The sequence below is a fragment of the Mobula birostris genome, chromosome 20 (genome assembly GCF_030028105.1).
Source record: "Mobula birostris isolate sMobBir1 chromosome 20, sMobBir1.hap1, whole genome shotgun sequence".
Taxonomy (NCBI): Eukaryota; Metazoa; Chordata; class Chondrichthyes; order Myliobatiformes; family Myliobatidae; genus Mobula; species Mobula birostris.
Window position 1 is genome coordinate 65349565 of NC_092389.1, and position 15518 is coordinate 65365082.

Here is a 15518-nt window from a genome sequence, read left to right on the forward strand (position 1 = left end):
TAAAACGTGCAGTGCCTTTCCCCAAAGAATTTACATTTGTCGTCTATGCCGTGTTTAGTGTTTTACATTCGGTAAAACCGATAGGACTGTTGTCGCGCATGTGCCCCCCCCCCCCGGGGATGTTTCACTCCTACACTAACTGGGAGGCTTCCTCAGCCGACCCGGCCCCTCCCGGTCCAGTACTAGAGGATCTCTATAGTTTCAATGGTGTCCCTGCAGCCTGGAATGTGCCAGTCGGCAGCATTCCTCCACGACAGGGATTCCCCAACTCTTTTATGCAAAAGACCAATTCCATTAACCTTGGACCCCAGGGTGGAAACCCCTGCTCTCCGGACATCTCGATATGATGACAGACCAACAATTTCCTGGCGTCTTTCACCGAGTTGATGATCTTCCAGCAGCACTTGCTGTCCGTTTTCCTGTGCGTCCAGGGAACAGCCCGAAGATCAGTGATCCTTCTGTAACGCAGCTGCTGTGGCACAGGCCCTTGCATCTTTCTCCACACATCTTCACCAGCCCACAGTCCGCAAAGAGCCGAGTGACCGTCTCGTCTCCACTGCAGTAATCTCGGGGCAGCGCGCTGTGGGAGTGATCTCCGGGCATGCAGCAAGGATCAGACTGGGAGGCCCCTCTCGCCGCCGGACAGCTAAGGTCTTGGTGCCTGTTGGTGAGATCTGGTGATGAGACATTCTGCCAGATGGTCTGGACTGTCTGCTCAGGGAACCATTCCACTGTGTCCATCCAGTCCTTCTCCCGCAGTAACTGCAGGACATTCCGTACTGACCACTGCCTGATGTCCTTGTGCTCAAAGCTGCTGGTCTGAAAGAACTGTAACCAACTTCATTATCACAAGGTTCACATGGAGTAGCTTCCTGACTGCGACAGACACAGTCTCACAGGGTATTTACAGGGTAGGGGCAGGAATAACGTTTCTCCTGGCTAGGCAGTGGAATCAGGGATCACAGGCTCAAAATCCGTGGTCACCTCGGAATGACTGAGATGAGGAGAAATTTCCCCTTCCAGAGCGCGGTGAATATTTGGAACTTTCTCCACAGGGTTTCTAAATTCAAATGGCGTATTTAGGGGCTCAGCGATGTTCGGAACGTTGAAGGACAGTGGCGCTGAGGTCAAAGATCAGCCATGTTCTGAGCGAGGGGCAGAACAGCGCAAAGGACCGAATCGCCACGCCTGCTCCTGTTTCTCATTCTCTGAAGCACGTATTTACCTTTGCGCCTTGTTCTCCCTTGGCTTTCAGCCTGTCGGATTGCACAGGGGAGCGGTGACAGTTCCAGAGATCCATCGGCAGCCGCTGCGGTTATTTCATCTCTTGTTATTTATCGCTATTTCTCCATATTTGCATTTGTACCGTTTGTTACATTCAGCACTCTGGTTGATCTTTCACTGTCTGCTTCTGTTATGGTTACTATTCTCTACTTTTTCTAAGTAAGTCCGCAGGAAAATGCTTCTCAGGATTGTATGTGGTGATTTATCTAAACTCTGATGATAAAATTTACTTTGAACTTTGAGCCTCGGAGAACTTGCTTTGATTCTGAGAACAAACTGTGACTGACATCTCCGTCTCCCGGCAGCAGCCCGTCCTCAGACAAACTCTCAGCCAATCAGCGATCGCTTCTAGGAGAAAGATGCTCTCATTGGCTGAGGGGTGTCAATGGGCGGGACGCTGAGCGCTGGAAGCAGGCCGGAGTCCGGAACCGGGACCGAGTGAGGCCGGAGACTGGGAGCTGCGCCTCGGGTTTCGGCTGCAACACCGGCGGGTCCTGAATCCTTTCGAAGGCAGAGCTGAAGTGACTGGCGGAGATTCCGTGAGATGTTTCAGCTACACGGAGGGCGCCCGGCCTTTCCCCGCCGAGGAACGGGGCCTATTGTCTGGACTCGTCCCCTGCTGCTGGGAGACAGGAGCTGCCCCGCAGCGGCTGCCGATGGATCTCCGGAGCTCTCACCGCTCTCCTGTGCAATCCGAATGGCTGAAATCCAAGGGAGAACAAGGCACAAAGGTAAACTCGTGCTTTAGAAAATAAGAAACAGGAGCAGGCGTGGCCATTCGGCCCGTTGCGCCTGTCCTACCCTTTCCTCAGAATACAGCCGATCTTTGACCTCAGCGCCACTTTCCTGCAACGTCCCCAGCATCGCAGAGCTCCTAAATTTGGCCTTTTGAATTTAAAAACCTTGTGAAGAAAATTCCAAATATTCCCACAATCTGGGTGAGGAAATTACTCCGCACCCTGTCAAAACCCTGTGAAACTGTGTCTGTCTCAGTCAGACTACCTCTTATTTCTCTAGTTTTGAGACAGGCCCAGTCAGTGTAATCTCCCTGAGGTCACAACCACAACCCTGAAATCAACCTGGGAAAATTCTTCATTCCATTTATCCCATAGACCGTCTCTGGGAAGGAGACCAGACCTGTGCACAGTGTTCCATGTTGGCCCTCAACAGGGCCCCACATAACTTCAGAGGCGCTTTTTATTCTTGTATTAGACCATGAGACCATTTTCCCTATAATGTCTGTTTAACCATTTCATCACGGCTGATCCAATTTTCCTGTCTGCAGCTACAGTATCTTCTGCCGCACCCTCCACCCCGTATCCCGTTATGCCCTGACCAATCAAAAATCAATCAACCTCTGTCTTCAATATGCATAATGACTTGGCCTCCCAAGCTGCCTGGGGCGAGGATTTCCACAGACTCAGTTCTCTCTGCTACAGAAATTCCTCCTCATCTCCGTTCCGAAAGGACACCCCTCTATTTTGAGGCTGTGTCCTCTGGTCTTAGACAACCCACCGGAGGAAACACCTTCTCCACATTCACTCCATCACGGTCCTTCAGTATTCAATAGGTTTCAATTAGGGTACCCTTCAGTCTTCTGAATTCCAGTGAATTCAGGCCCAGAGCCATCGAACGATTTTCATATAACAAGCCATTTAATCCTGGAATCATTTTCATGAACAGCATTTGAACCCTTTCCACTTTCAGCTCTCCCTTTCCAAGAAAAAGGGCACAAAACTGCTCTCAGTACTCCAAGTGAGGCCTCACCAGTGCTTTATAAAGACTCAACATTACATCTTTGCACTTATAGTCTTGTCCTCTTCAAATGAATGGTGACATCACATATGCCTTCCTCACCACAGACCCCTGCAAATTAACCTTCGGGGAGTCCTGCACAGGGACTCCCAGATCCCTTTGCATCTCAGTTTTTGAATTTTCTCTCCATTTAGAAAATAGTCCATAAGACTATAAGAACTATAAGACATAAGAGCAGGATTAGGCCATCTGGCCCATCGAGTCTGCTCCACCATTCAATCATGGCTGATCCTTTATTTTAAAATCTCCTTCTCAACCCCCAGATCCCGGCCTTCTCCCCGTAACCTTTGCTGTCATGTCCAAACAAGAAGCTGTAAATCTCTGCATTAAATACACCCAACGACCTGGCACCACAGCTTCATGTGGCAACAAATTCCACAAATTCACCACCCTTTGGCTGAAGAAATTTCTCTGCATCTCTGTTTTGAAAGGGCGCCTCTCTATTCTGAGGTTGTGCCCTCTTGTCCTGGACTCTCCCAGCATGGGAAACATCCTTTCTATATCTACTCTGTCTAGGCCTTTCAACATTCAGAAGGTTTGAATGAGATCCACCCCCCTCATCCTTCTGAATTCCAGCAAGTACAGACGCAGAGCCATCAAACATTCCTCGTATGATAAACCTTTCATTCCTGAAATCATCCTTGTGAACCTCCTCTGAACCCTTTCCAATGCTAGCATATCCCTTCTCAGATGAGGGGGCCAAAACATGGACTTGGGAGGCCTCAATACTCAAGGTGAGGCCTCACCAGTGCTTTATAAATCCTCAGCATCACATCCCTGCTCTTGTATTCTAGACCCCTTGAAATGAATGCTAACATGGCATTTGCCTTTCTCAACACCGAACCAACTCAACCTGCAAGTTAACCTTCAGGGGGTTCTGTACAAGGACTCCCAAGTCCATGTACATCTCAGATTCCTGGATTTTCTCCCCATTTAGAAAATATTCCACACGTTTATTTCTACCACCAAAGTGCCTGACCAGGTATTTTACAACATTGTATTTAATTTGCCACGTTCTTGCCCATTCTCCTAATCTGCCTAAGTCATTCTGCATCCTACCTGATTCCTCAACATTACCAGCCCCTCCACCAATCTTCGGGTCATCAGCAAACTTGGAAACAAAGCCATCTGTTCCATCATCTAAATTATTAATATACAGAATAAAAAGAAGTGGTCCCAACACCGACCCCTGCAGAACACCACTAGTCACTGGCAACCAACCAGAAAATGATGTTTTTTATTCCCGCTTGCTGCCTCCTACCAATCAGCCAATGTTCCAACCATATTAGTAACTTTACTGTTATACCATAAGCTCTTAACTTGGTAAGCAGTCTCATGTGTGGCACCTTGTCAAAGACCTTCTGAAAGTCCCAATACACAACATCCACTGCATCCCCTTTATCTATCCTACTTGTAATCTCCTCAAAGAATTCCAACAGTTTCGTCAGATAAGATTTTCCCTCGAGGAAACCACTCTGACTTTGTACTATCTTGTCCTGTGTCACCAAGTTCTCCGTCAGCTCATCCTTAACCATTGACTCTAACATCTTCCCAACCACTGAGGCCAGGCTAACTGGTCTATAATTTCCTTTCTGCTGCCTTCCTCCTGTCTTAAAGAGTGGAGTAACATTTGCAATTTTCCAGTCCTCTGGCACCATGCCAGAGTCCATTGATTTTTGAAAGATCATTTCTAATTCCACAACAATCTCTGATGCTACCTCTTTCAGAACCCTTGGGTCCTGTAGTTCCCCTGGTCTGGGGGACTTGCGTACCTTTAGGTCTTTCAGCTTTTTGAGCACCTTTCTCTTGAAACAGTAACTGCACCCACTTCTCTTCCTTCACACATTACAACATCTAGTGTCTTCCACAGTGAAAACTGATGCAAAATACTCATTTAGTTCATCAGCCATCTCCTTGTCCCCTGTTATTATTTCTCCTGCCTCACTTTCTCGCGGTCCTATATCCACTGTCATTTCTCTTTTATTTTTAACATACTTGAGAAAACTGTTACTATCCACTTTGTTATCATTTGCTAGTTTGTTTAAGATTTCATCTTTTCCCTTCTAATGATTTTTTAATTGCTCTCGGTAGGTTTTTAAAACTGTTCCAATCATCTATTTTCCCACTAATTTTTGCTTTGTTGGGAGACCTGTATATAACTGCCATCAATGTCCAGTTACCCTTGCAGTTTTTTAAATCAACCCACAATGATTCAACATCTTCTGACTCTTTGTCACATCTTTCCACTGATTTGTTGTCATTCTTTACCGGTAGAGCCACATCACCTCCTCTGCCAACCTTCCAATATAACGTGTAAACTGGGACATTCTGCTCCCAACTATAACCGTCCTTCAGCCACCATTCAGTGATGGCCACAACATCATGCGTGGCAATCTGTAATATTGCAACAACAAGATCATCCACCTTATTTCTTATATTACGTGCATTTAGATACAACACCTTGAGTACTGTATCCTTTCTGATTTTGCATCCCTAATGGTTTGTTGGCTGCATCTAAGCCCCAACACCTGCCTGTCCTTCCTGACAGTCTGACTGCACGCTGTTTTCACTTGTTTACCACCCATCTTAATCTGAGTCTTTTCACTCCGATTCCCACCCCGCCCTGCCAAGTCAGTTTACACCCTCCGCAACAGCTCTAACAAACCTGCCCGTGATAATATTGGTCCCGCTCGGCTGCAGGTGCAACCGGTCACTTTTGAACATGTCATACCCTCAGAAGAGATCCCAGTTATCGAAGAACCTGCAGCCCTGTCATCTGCACCAGCTTCTCAGCCATGCATTTATACAAACATAGAAACATAGAAAATAGGTGCAGGAGTAGGCCATTCGGCCCTTCGAGCCTGCACCGCCATTGATTATGATCATGGCTGATCATCCAACTCAGAACCCCGCCCCAGCCTTCCCTCCATACCCCCTGACCCCCGTAGCCACAAGGGCCATATCTAACTCCCTCTTAAATATAGCCAATGAACTGGCCTCAACTGTTTCCTGTGGCAGAGAATTCCACAGATTCACCACTCTCTGTGTGAAGAAGTTTTTCCTAATCTCGGTCCTAAAAGGCTTCCCCTCTATCCTCAAACTGTGACCCCTCGTTCTGGACTTCCCCAACATCGGGAACAATCTTCCTGCATCCAGCCTGTCCAATCCCTTTAGGATCTTATACATTTCAATCAGATCCCCCCTCAATCTTCTAAATTCCAACGAGTACAAGCCCAGTTCATCCATTCTTTCTTCATATGAAAGTCCTGCTATCCCAGGAATCAATCTGGTGAACCTTCTCTGTACTCCCTCTATGGCAAGGATGTCTTTCCTCAGATTAGGGGACCAAAACTGCACACAATACTCCAGGTGCGGTCTCACCAAGGCCTTGTACAACTGCAGTAGTACCTCCCTGCTCCTGTACTCAAATCCTCTCGCTATAAATGCCAGCATACCATTCGCCTTTTTCACCGCCTGCTGTACCTGCATGCCCACTTTCAATGACTGGTGTATAATGACACCCAGATCTCATTGCACCTCCCCTTTTCCTAATCGGCCACCATTCAGATAATAATCTGTTTTCCTATTTTTGCCACCAAAGTGGATAACTTCACATTTATCCACATTAAATTGCATCTGCCATGAATTTGCCCACTCACCCAACCTGTCCAAGTCACCCTGCATCCTCTTAGCATCCTCCTCACAGCTAACACTGCCACCCAGCTTTGTGTCATCCGCAAACTTGGAGATGCTGCATTTAATTCCCTCACCCAAGTCATTAATATATATTGTAAACAACTGGGGTCCCAGCACTGAGCCTTGCGGTACCCCGCTAGTCACCGCCTGCCATTCTGAAAAGGTCCCGTTTATTCCCACTCTTTGCTTCCTGTCTGCTAACCAAGTCTCCACCCACACCAATACCTTACCCCCAATACCGTGTGCTTTAAGTTTGCACACTAATCTCCTGTGTGGGACCTTGTCAAAAGCCTTCTGAAAATCCAAATATACCACATCCACTGGTTCTCCCCTACCCACTCTACTAGTTACATCCTCAAAAAATTCTATGAGATTCGTCAGACATGATTTTCCTTTCACAAATCCATGTTGACTTTGTCCAATCATTTCACCACTTTCCAAATGTGCTGTTATCACATCTTTGATAACTGACTCCAGCAGTTTCCCCACCACCGATGTTAGGCTAACCGGTCTATAAATCCCTAGTTTCTCTCTCTCTCCTTTTTTAAAAAGTGGGGTTACATTAGCCACCCTCCAATCCTCAGGAACTCGTCCAGAATCTAACGAGTTTTGAAAAATTATCACTAATGCATCCACTATTTCTTGGGCTACTTCCTTAAGCACCCTGGGATGCCGACCATCTGGCCCTGGGGATTTATCTGCCTTCAATCCCTTCAATTTACCTAACACCACTTCCCTACTAACATGTATTTCGCTCAGTTCCTCCATCTCACTGGACCCTCTGTCCCCTACTATTTCTGGAAGATTATTTATGTCCTCCTTAGTGAAGACAGAACCAAAGTAATTATTCAATTGGTCTGCCATGTCCTTGCTCCCCATAATCAATTCACCTGTTTCTGCCTGCAGGGGACCTACATTTGTCTTTACCAGTCTTTTCCTTTTTGCATATCTATAAAAGCTTTTACAGTCCGTTTTTATGTTGCCTGCCAGTTTTCTCTCATAATCTTTTTTCCCCTTCCTAATTAAGCCCTTTGTCCTCCTCTGCTGAACTCTGAATTTCTCCCAGTCCTCAGGTGAGCCACTTTCTCTGGCTAATTTGTATGCTGCTTCTTTGGAATTGATACTATCGCTAATTTCTCTTGTCAGCCACGGGTGCACTACCTTCCTTGATTTATTCTTTTGCCAAACTGGGATGAACATTTGTTGTAGTTCATCCATGCAACCTTTAAATGCTTGCCATTGCATATCCACCGTCAATCCTTTAAGTGTCATTTGCCAGTCTATCTTAGCTAATTCACGTCTCATACCTTCAAAGTTACCCCTCTTTAAGTTCAGAACCTTTGTTTCTGAATTAACTATGTCACTCTCCATCTTAATGAAGAATTCCACCATATTATGGTCACTATTACCCAAGGGGCCTCTCACGACAAGATTGCTAATTAACCCTTCCTCATTGCTCAAAACCTAGTCCAGAATAGCCTGCTCTCTAGTCGGTTCCTCGACATGTTGGTTCAAAAAACCATCCCGCATACATTCCAAGAAATCCTCTTCCTGAGCACCTTTACCAATTTGGTTCACCCAATCTACGTGTAGATTGAAGTCACCCATTATAACTGCTGTTCCTTTATTGCACACATTTCTAATTTCTTGTTTAATACCATCTCCGACCTCACTACTACTGTTAGGTGGCCTGTACACAACTCCCACCAGCGTCTTCTGCCCCTTAGTGTTACGCAGCTCTACCCATATCGATTCCACATCTTCCCAGCTTATGTCCTTCCTTTCTATTGCGTTAATCTCTTCTTTAACCAGCAACGCCACCCCACCTCCCCTTCCTTCATGTCTATCCCTCCTGAATATTGAATATCCCTGAACGTTGAGCTCCCATCCCTGGTCACCCTGGAGCCATGTCTCTGTGATCCCAACTATATCATAATCATTAATAACAATCTGCACTTTCAATTCATCCACCTTATTACGAATGCTCCTTGCATTGACACACAAAGCCTTCAGGCGCTCTTTTACAACTCTCTTAGCCCTTATACAATTATGCTGAAAAGTGGCCCTTTTTAATGCTTGCCCTGGATTTGTCGGCCTGCCACTTTTACTTTTCTCCATAGTACTTTTTGTTTCTACCCTCACTTTACACCCCTCTGCCACTCTGCACTGGTTCCCATCCCCCTGTAGTGAACTAACCTCTTCACGCCTAGCCTCTTTAATTTGATTCCCACCCCCCCAACCATTCTAGTTTAAAGTCACCTCAGTAGCCCCCGCTAATCTCCCTGCCAGGATATTGGTCCCCCTAGGATTCAAGTGCAACCCGTCCTTTTTGTACAGGTCACGCCTGCGCCAAAAGAGGTCCCAGTGATCCAAAAACTTGAATCCCTGCCCCCTGCTCCAGTCCCTCAGCCACGCATTTATCCTCCACCTCATCGCATTCCTACTCTCACTGTCGCGTGGCACAGGCAGTAATCCCGAGATTACTACCTTTGCGGTCCTTTTTCTCAACTCCCTTCCTAGCTCCCTATATTCTCCTTTCAGGACCTCATCCCTTTTCCTACCTATGTCATTGGTACCTATATGTACCACGACCTCTGGCTCCTCACCCTCCCACTTCAGGATATCTTGGACACGATCAGAAATATCCCGGACCCTGGCACCAGGGAGGCAAACTACCATCCGGGTCTCTGGACTGCGTCCACAGAATCGCCTATCTGACCCCCTTACTATCGAGTCCCCTATCACAACTGCCCTCCTCTTCCTTGCCCTACCCTTCTGAGCTACAGGGCCGGCCTCTGTGCCGGAGGCACGGCCACTGTCGCTTCCCCCGGGTAAGCTGTCCCCCCCAACAGTACTCAAACAGGAGTACCTGTTGTTAAGGGGCACAGCCACCGGGGTACTCCCTATTACCTGACCTTTCCCCTTCCCCCTCCTAACCATGACCCACTTGTCTGCCTCCTGTGGCCCTGGCGTGACCACCTGCCTGCAGCTCCTCTCTATCACCTCCTCACTCTCCCTGACCAGACGAAGGTCATCGAGCTGCAGCTCCAGTTCCGTAACGCGGTCCCTAAGGAGCTGCATCTCGATGCACTTGGTGCAGATGTAGACGTCCGGGAGGCTTGTAGACTCCAGGGCCTCCCACATCCGGCACCGAGAACAGCAAACTGCCCTCACACTCATACTGCCCCTCTCCTCAAATAACAACAGAAAATGAATGCCAAACCTCCCTCGCCTCGCCTGTTTCCGCCTAAACCCGTTGAGCCGAAGCCCTTAAGTCTTCACTCTGCTCCCGGCTCACTCCGCAGCCCGCAAACTCCGCTGCCCGCTCTATGAGGCTCTGTTCCTTTTAAATCTGCCGCGCTGCACTGCCCGACGTCACACGCCTGCGCAGTCCCGCCTCTCAGAACGCCGTTGGAGAAAAAAAATAACGAAAATTTCAAAAATGTCTTTCTCGGCACTCCCACTCAGACTCTCAGACTCCTTCTTCGAATCATCTGTCAAATTTGACAATTTATCTGTCAAATCATCGTGTTTCTGCCATCACTGGCACGTGGCACAGGCAGCAATCCAGAAATTACTACCCGGGAGTTCCTGTTTCTCAGCAATCTACCAGCTCCCTAAATTCTCTTTTCAGGACCTCATTGCTTTTCCTTCCTATGTCATTGGTACCAATATGTGTCCAGACATCTGGCTGCTCCCCCTCCCTCTCCACAGTGTTGTGGATGTGATCTGAGACGTCCCTGACCCTGGCACCTGGGAGGCAATTTACCATCGGGGTGTCCTGCTCACATCCACAGAATCTCCTGCCTGTTCCCCTCACTGTCGAATCCCCTATCACTACCGGTCTCTCCTTCTGTCTCTTTCCCTTTTAGTCAACCCTTTTATTTCTGAAACCACAGTGCATGACCATACACTTGCCAACACTGTATGCCATCTGCCACTTCACTGCTCATTCTCCTGATCTGTCTTAAGTCCTTCTGTAGCCCTTCTGTTTTCTCAGAACTTCCTGCCCCACCACCTGTCTTCATATCGTCTGCAAACTTTGCTGCAAAGCCGTCAATTCTATCATCCAAATCATTGACATGTAACGTGAAAAGAATTGGCCCAACAGAGACCCCCGTGGAACACCACTAGTCTCCGGCAGCTGACCAGAAAAGGCTCCCTGTATTCCCACTCTGCCTTCCACCAGTCAGCCTCTGCTCTTTCCATGCTAGAATCTTTCTGTAATACCATGGTCTCGTACCTTGTTAAGCAGCCTTGTGTGTTGCACCTTGTCAACACATTAACCGATTCTCCTTTGTCTATTGTGCTTATTATTTCTTCAATGCATTCCAGCAGATTTGGCAGACAAGATTTTATCTTGAGGAAACCATGTTTACTATGTCATATTTTATCATTTGTCTACAAGTACCCTGACACCACATCCTCAGCAATTGACTCCAATGTCTTCCCAACGACCGAGGTCAGATTAAATGGCCTATTAAATTTCCTTTCTTTTGCCTTTATCCCTTCTTGAAGAGTGGAGTGACATTTGCAATTTTCAAGTCTTCAGGAACTATTCCAGAATCTAGCGATTCTTGAAAGATCATTACAAATGTCTCCACAGTCTTCAGCCACCTCTTTCAGAATCCTGGTGCGTACACCATCTGGTCCAGGTTACATCTACCCTCAGTTTTCCAAGAACCTTCTCCCTGCTGATGGTTATTTTACACACTTCATGATCCTTGACACCAGCAACTTCCACCATTCTGTTAGTGTCTTCCACGGTGAAGGCTGATGCAAAATACTTTTTCAGTTCATTAGCCATTTCCTTGTTCCCAATTACTAACTCTCCAGCATTATTCTCCAGCGGGCTGGTATCCCCTCTCAGTTCTCTTTTGCACTTTATGAATCTTTGGTATCCTCTTGAATATTATTGGCTAGTTTACTTTCATATTCCATCTTTACCTCTTCAATGATTTTTTTAGTTTCCTTCGTCAGCTGGTGTTCAACAACTTCCCAACTCACTAATTACCCTCTATTGTATACCCTCTCTTTGGCTTTTATATTGGCTTTGAATTCTCTTGACAGACATGGGTGTGTCAGCTAGCCTTTAGAATACTTCTTCTTTGGTGTGTATATGTCCTGTGCCTTCCCAATTGCTTCCAGAGGTTCCAGCCATTGCTGCTCTGCCGTCCTCCCTGCCAGTGTTCTTTTCCAATCAGTTCAGGCCAACTCCTCTCTCATGCCTCTGTAATTCCTCTTACACCACTGTAATACTGATACATCTGATTTTACCTTCTCCTCCTCAAATTTCAGGGTGAATTCAATCACATTTTACCCTAAGGATTTTTTTTTTACCTTAAGCTCTCTAATCAATTCCAGGATTCATTGCAGAATACCTCTCGTGGGCTCAGCCACAATGAACCATCTCGAGGGCATTCTAGAAATTCCCCCTATTTGAAACTGGCAGCAACCTAATTTCCCCAGTCTGCCTGCATATTGAAATCCGCCATGACTGTTGTAACTTTGCCCTTTTGGCATGATGCATTTTCTACTCGCACTGGAATTTGTAGACCACGTCCGTACTACTGTTTGGTGGTCTGTACATACCCCCCATTAGGGTATTTTTACCCTTGCAATGCCTCAATGATTCAACACCTTCCGAGCCATTGTCACCTCTTTCTACTGATTGAATTTCCTTGTTTACCAACAGAGCCACACCACCCTCTCTGGCTTGCTGCCTGTCCTTTCAATGCAATGAGTGTCCTTGGACAGAACCAGCTATAATCTGCTTTCAGCCATGATTCAGTGATACCTGCCAATCTGTAACTGTGCTACAAGTTCATCGGCCTTCCTCTGTGTACTGCACATATTCAAATATAACACCTTCAGTCCTGTAGTCACCTTTTTCTATTCTGTCCACCTTTTACAGTGGCAACTCCTCCTGTTGACTGCAATGTTGCCCTGTCATCAGCCTCTCCTCGCCAGGAGCCTCACTACACTTTGTCTCTTTTTATCCCAATAAAATTACATGGTCATAGTTTTTAAAGGCTTCAAAGATTGAACTTCTTTTATAATTTATAGCTTTGACTTGATGTTTTCAGATCTATTTGCTAACTTTTAATTACTTTGTGACGAGATGCATTTTTATCTGACTGCATTGTTTTCAGTTTAATAAACAGCAATTGACTTTGGTTCCTGCTTAGTTCCCCACTGCCTGACAACATGCAAGCACAAATACAAATGAGAAGCAGGAATGAGATACTTGGATCTTCTCTGCCAGTTATTAACATTAATGGTGATCCAGATGTGACCTCAATTTTCCATTCTCCATGGCTTTCTTGCTTGTGGAGGATCTAATTTTGGCTTAAATTTACTCAAAGACTGCTTCGAAGATCCTTGAAGGAAAAAAGTCCCAAGGACTAATAACCCTCTGAGAGAGAAAAAAAATTATTGTCTAATCTGTTTGAAATGAACAGTCCTCATACAGTAACTGGGGTGATGGAATGTAATGTCATTTCCACATTTACTCTGCCATCTCCTCTTGCTCTTCTGAATCCAAGAGAAACAAAACTAGATTGTCCGGCATTCCCCATAAGACAATCTGTCTGTTCCATTCAATATCCCAGTAAACCTACTCTGAACTACTTCTAATAAAAGGATAAAAATGCAGTACACGGGGAAGATGAAAGAAAGATGAGCTTTATTTGTCACAAGTACATCGGAGTATTGAATGACAATGAATCGCGCTGTTTGTGTCAATGACCAACACAGCCCGAAGATGTGCTGTGGGCACCGAACAAGTGTTGCCATGTTTCCAGTGCCAACATAACATGCCCACAACTTACTAACCCGGACCCGTTTGTCTTTCGGAATGTGGGAGGAAACCGGAGTATCCAGAGGAAACGCAGGTCCTCACGGGGAGAACAGCGGCAGGAATTGAACCCCAGTCTTCCGATTGCTGGGGCTGTGAAGTGTGAAGTTAACTGCTACATTACCATGTCCCCTGGATTGCATCCTTCTCTTTGTAATAGTCTCCGATAAAACCAAGGTATACTTAAACACTGGGAACACAATTAACATTTCAGAATAGATGTCACCTCGTTGCTAAGAAAGGTTATTTTGCCCTTTGCAATGAGTTTTTTTTTGCTCAAACCTTAACTCATGCCTTGCTTATCACTGAGTTTGACTGCCCCAATTTTTTCCTGGGTGGACATTGTTCTTTCATTTTGTCTGAAAGAACATCAGCGATTTCACACTGGAGAGAAACCCAGTTCAGCTGCTCAGACCGTGGGAAGGGGTTCAGACACTTATTCAGTCTGAGGAAACATCAGTGAGTTTGCACTGGGGAGAAGCTGTTCACCTGTTCAGACTGAGGGAAGGGATTCAGACCCTCATCCAGTCAAAGGAAACATCAGCGAGTTTGCACTGGAGAGAGGCCATACACCTGTTCTATCTGTCGGGAGGCATTCATTCAATCATCCCACCTACTGACACACCAGTCAGATCACACTGGGGAAAGGCTGTTCACCTGATCTGAATGTTTCAGAGATGGCCACATATTTGCCAATTTGTAGCTGAATTTCAAGATCGTCCATTTTATTTTTATGCTCCGTGCTTTCATATGTAAGGGGTTTCTTCTTTTATGTTACTGAGTAGGCTAATTACAATGATTCTTTTTTATGTTATAATTGAAGTGGCTTCTTTGTTATATTATCTGCTGCGAAAGTCCACCCGCTAGCAGTTTGGTTGGATAATGTTATTGATAAGAGGATGTTACGAACCAATTGGGATAGATGTTATTCTTTCTGTGTGTCTGTAAGTTATTGTGATGCGCGGGTTTTTGGGCAGAAGGCGCGAGAGAGAGAGCGAGGATGGACAAGGTGCTGTGAGTCGGCTAACGGTGTCGGACCCCGATCAGGAGTCCGACATCCGTGGTGTTCGGCGAGGAGAGGAGAGGAGATGGAGACGGACTCGTGTGGAGCGTCTGGTCGACCACCGTTGTTGATCCCAGGCGGCAGGTCGAGGTGGTCCGAGGGGATCACGGGGTGAAGAAGGAGGGTCCTGAGCTCCAACTGTTTGTGCACGAAGAGATAGCACTTTGATACGTGTGGCGCCTTTTATTTTCCTTTTATATTTTATTCTCTATTAATTATATAATTCCAATAATATCTATAAACTGTAATTCATTTAATTGTATCTGGTGTATTGTCTGTTATTTGGGTGGGGTGGGGTACATCACACAGTATCCACACAAACTAATTACCCAGTTTGGCGGCCGAGGGCTGTTTCCCTGGACGACAGCGAGCTGAGCGACCCTGAGGCTTGCCGGGGGCTAGACAAATATTACACTTTCAGTCCAGTATTTGTTGCTTTCTGTTTTAACTGCACCATGTCATTATTGCCCTTCAACTCATCTACCCTGTGGTTATGCCTCATCTCCTGCCCATTCTTTCGATTATCTCTGTTGCACGCTATCTTTGATTTATTTCTGTTTTCCCCTATCGCTCTGTTCCCACACCCCTACAACATTAGTTTGAACCTTCTCTAACAGCCTATTAAAGGTTGCCCACATGGACATTGGACCTCTTTGGGTTCAGGTGTAACCCGTTCTTTTTGTACAGGTCGGATCTCCCCCAGAAGAGGCCCCAATGATCCAGGAATCTGAAGCCCTGCCCCCTACACCAGTCTCTCAGCCACACATTAATACGCCTGATCATCCTATTCTTTTTTTTTTTTTT